Here is a 5,000-nt window from a genome sequence, read left to right on the forward strand (position 1 = left end):
TATTATACCATCAAGCAGTTCGAAAGGGCCGCAGACCACTCATCTCCCCCGTGCATCGTTGGGGTTTTCGAACCGCGAGGACGCCGCGAGGCGATCAGTGCAGTACAGTACACAAGCACACCACGCGCCACCACGCATTGCACAAGATACTCTTAAGCACATGTAGCGAACAACTCACAACCTGCACACCAAGCATAAGCGAGCAGTCATTGGTACACCTAGAACGCGCACAGCCCACTGCACCACCGCTCTTAGCTGCAACCAAGCCCACAACACTCATGTATTCTCGGTGCCACGGTACAAATCCGCACTACGTTTTCAGTTATAATACCTCATATTTGTATCTCACTCTCGGCACGTTTCACATTCGTGCACACAATTCCAGTCGCAAGCCTATTCCTGAGCCCCGCTCTAGGCTACGCAACCGTGAGCCCGACCAAACACCGTCAGTCGGAACCCGAATCGTAGTGTACTATATGTGACCCTCTCTCGAGGCGTACTAGACGCACTCTAAACTCTCTATCTCATCAGCTCTTGCTGTCGCTTACCAGAGGTACCGCGGCACGCCGACCCGGTACTCTACTCGCGTCATGAGCATTTGCTACCTTTTATACTCTCAAACACTACCCTTCGCATTGCGAACGATGGACCGCACCAAGTCGCACCGTCTAACCTTTGCCGGCTCTAGGCAAGTAATACTCAGTACCATGGCACGCCGACCATCTAGTGGTACTCGTATGACCACCACGGAACGTGCCAGACACCAATCCTCTAAAACCAGTACCACGCCAGAGCCGAATCAGTTACCCTTCATACATAGGTTTTGCGCATAAGGCTTACATTCAGTCCCGAACAAAATCAAACGCTTTTGGCTAACTCTATACTTTGAAAAACCATTTTTCTTAGGCGGTCCTTGGGCACTATAGAGGCATGGTAGGAAGTGTTTTGCTGATGTTTGTGGTCCACTTCATGGATCTTTTGGGTGCACCTGGCCCATGTTAGGGCATCATTTTGGGTGCACCAGGCCCAAGTTAGGGTATCGTTTGCCTCACTTTTCGCCATCCTTTGACCACACTTTGGCGTATGCTCGTGCTCTTGGTCCATCTTATGGATGTTTTGGGAGCACCAGGCCCAAGTTAGGGTATCGTTTGCCTCACTTTTCGCCATCCTTTGACCACACTTTGGCGTATGCTCGTGCTCGTGGTCCATCTTATGGATGTTTTGGGTGCACCAGGCCCAAGTTAGGGTATCGTTTGCCTCACTTTTCGCCATCCTTTGACCATACTTTGGCGTTTGCTCGTGCTCTTGGTCCATCTTATGGATGTTTTGGGTGCACCAGGCCCAAGTTAGGGTATCGTTTGCCTCACTTTTCGCCATCCTTTGACCACACTTTGGCGTATGCTCGTGCTCGTGGTCCATCTTATGGATGTTTTGGGTGCACCAGGCCCAAGTTAGGGTATCGTTTGCCTCACTTTTCGCCATCCTTTGACCACACTTTGGCGTATGCTCGTGCTCGTGGTCCATCTTATGGATGTTTTGGGTGCACCAGGCCCAAGTTAGGGTATCGTTTGCCATCCTTTGACCACACTTTTCGCCATCCTTTGACCACACTTTGGCGTATGCTCGTGCTCGTGGTCCATCTTATGGATGTTTTGGGTGCACCAGGCCCAAGTTAGGGTATCGTTTGCCTCACTTTTCGCCATCCTTTGACCACACTTTGGCGTATGCTCGTGCTCGTGGTCCATCTTATGGATGTTTTGGGTGCACCAGGCCCAAGTTAGGGTATCGTTTGCCTCACTTTTCGCCATCCTTTGACCACACTTTGGCGTATGCTCGTGCTCGTGGTCCATCTTATGGATGTTTTGGGTGCACCAGGCCCAAGTTAGGGTATCGTTTGCCTCACTTTTCGCCATCCTTTGACCACACTTTGGCGTATGCTCGTGCTCGTGGTCCATCTTATGGATGTTTTGGGAGCACCAGGCCCAAGTTAGGGTATCGTTTGCCTCACTTTTCGCCATCCTTTGACCACACTTTGGCGTATGCTCGTGCTCGTGGTCCATCTTATGGATGTTTTGGGTGCACCAGGCCCAAGTTAGGGTATCGTTTGCCTCACTTTTCGCCATCCTTTGACCACACTTTGGCGTATGCTCGTGCTCGTGGTCCATCTTATGGATGTTTTGGGTGCACCAGGCCCAAGTTAGGGTATCGTTTGCCTCACTTTTCGCCATCCTTTGACCACACTTTGGCGTATGCTCGTGCTCGTGGTCCATCTTATGGATGTTTTGGGTGCACCAGGCCCAAGTTAGGGTATCGTTTGCCTCACTTTTCGCCATCCTTTGACCACACTTTGGCGTATGCTCGTGCTCGTGGTCCATCTTATGGATGTTTTGGGTGCACCAGGCCCAAGTTAGGGTATCGTTTGCCTCACTTTTCGCCATCCTTTGACCACACTTTGGCGTATGCTCGTGCTCGTGGTCCATCTTATGGATGTTTTGGGTGCACCAGGCCCAAGTTAGGGTATCGTTTGCCTCACTTTTCGCCATCCTTTGACCACACTTTGGCGTATGCTCGTGCTCGTGGTCCATCTTATGGATGTTTTGGGTGCACCAGGCCCAAGTTAGGGTATCGTTTGCCTCACTTTTCGCCATCCTTTGACCACACTTTGGCGTATGCTCGTGCTCTTGGTCCATCTTATGGATGTTTTGGGAGCACCAGGCCCAAGTTAGGGTATCGTTTGCCTCACTTTTCGCCATCCTTTGACCACACTTTGGCGTATGCTCGTGCTCGTGGTCCATCTTATGGATGTTTTGGGTGCACCAGGCCCAAGTTAGGGTATCGTTTGCCTCACTTTTCGCCATCCTTTGACCATACTTTGGCGTTTGCTCGTGCTCTTGGTCCATCTTATGGATGTTTTGGGTGCACCAGGCCCAAGTTAGGGTATCGTTTGCCTCACTTTTCGCCATCCTTTGACCACACTTTGGCGTATGCTCGTGCTCGTGGTCCATCTTATGGATGTTTTGGGTGCACCAGGCCCAAGTTAGGGTATCGTTTGCCTCACTTTTCGCCATCCTTTGACCACACTTTGGCGTATGCTCGTGCTCGTGGTCCATCTTATGGATGTTTTGGGTGCACCAGGCCCAAGTTAGGGTATCGTTTGCCTCACTTTTCGCCATCCTTTGACCACACTTTTCGCCATCCTTTGACCACACTTTGGCGTATGCTCGTGCTCGTGGTCCATCTTATGGATGTTTTGGGTGCACCAGGCCCAAGTTAGGGTATCGTTTGCCTCACTTTTCGCCATCCTTTGACCACACTTTGGCGTATGCTCGTGCTCGTGGTCCATCTTATGGATGTTTTGGGTGCACCAGGCCCAAGTTAGGGTATCGTTTGCCTCACTTTTCGCCATCCTTTGACCACACTTTGGCGTATGCTCGTGCTCGTGGTCCATCTTATGGATGTTTTGGGTGCACCAGGCCCAAGTTAGGGTATCGTTTGCCTCACTTTTCGCCATCCTTTGACCACACTTTGGCGTATGCTCGTGCTCGTGGTCCATCTTATGGATGTTTTGGGTGCACCAGGCCCAAGTTAGGGTATCGTTTGCCTCACTTTTCGCCATCCTTTGACCACACTTTGGCGTATGCTCGTGCTCGTGGTCCATCTTATGGATGTTTTGGGTGCACCAGGCCCAAGTTAGGGTATCGTTTGCCTCACTTTTCGCCATCCTTTGACCAAACTTTGGCGTATGCTCGTGCTCGTGGTCCATCTTATGGATGTTTTGGGTGCACCAGGCCCAAGTTAGGGTATCGTTTGCCTCACTTTTCGCCATCCTTTGACCACACTTTGGCGTATGCTCGTGCTCGTGGTCCATCTTATGGATGTTTTGGGTGCACCAGGCCCAAGTTAGGGTATCGTTTGCCTCACTTTTCGCCATCCTTTGACCACACTTTGGCGTATGCTCGTGCTCGTGGTCCATCTTATGGATGTTTTGGGTGCACCAGGCCCAAGTTAGGGTATCGTTTGCCTCACGTTTCGCCATCCTTTGACCACACTTTGGCGTATGCTCGTGCTCGTGGTCCATCTTATGGATGTTTTGGGTGCACCAGGCCCAAGTTAGGGTATCGTTTGCCTCACTTTTCGCCATCCTTTGACCACACTTTGGCGTATGCTCGTGCTCGTGGTCCATCTTATGGATGTTTTGGGTGCACCAGGCCCAAGTTAGGGTATCGTTTGCCTCACTTTTCGCCATCCTTTGACCATACTTTGGCGTTTGCTCGTGCTCTTGGTCCATCTTATGGATGTTTTGGGTGCACCAGGCCCAAGTTAGGGTATCGTTTGCCATCCTTTGACCACACTTTTCGCCATCCTTTGACCACACTTTGGCGTATGCTCGTGCTCGTGGTCCATCTTATGGATGTTTTGGGTGCACCAGGCCCAAGTTAGGGTATCGTTTGCCTCACTTTTCGCCATCCTTTGACCACACTTTGGCGTATGCTCGTGCTCGTGGTCCATCTTATGGATGTTTTGGGTGCACCAGGCCCAAGTTAGGGTATCGTTTGCCTCACTTTTCGCCATCCTTTGACCACACTTTGGCGTATGCTCGTGCTCGTGGTCCATCTTATGGATGTTTTGGGTGCACCAGGCCCAAGTTAGGGTATCGTTTGCCTCACTTTTCGCCATCCTTTGACCACACTTTGGCGTATGCTCGTGCTCGTGGTCCATCTTATGGATGTTTTGGGTGCACCAGGCCCAAGTTAGGGTATCGTTTGCCTCACTTTTCGCCATCCTTTGACCATACTTTGGCGTTTGCTCGTGCTCTTGGTCCATCTTATGGATGTTTTGGGTGCACCAGGCCCAAGTTAGGGTATCGTTTGCCTCACTTTTCGCCATCCTTTGACCATACTTTGGCGTTTGCTCGTGCTCTTGGTCCATCTTATGGATGTTTTGGGTGCACCAGGCCCAAGTTAGGGTATCGTTTGCCTCACTTTTCGCCATCCTTTGAC

Source organism: Anopheles aquasalis (genome assembly GCF_943734665.1).
Source record: "Anopheles aquasalis chromosome X unlocalized genomic scaffold, idAnoAquaMG_Q_19 X_unloc_74, whole genome shotgun sequence".
In the NCBI taxonomy this organism is placed as follows: domain Eukaryota; kingdom Metazoa; phylum Arthropoda; class Insecta; order Diptera; family Culicidae; genus Anopheles; species Anopheles aquasalis.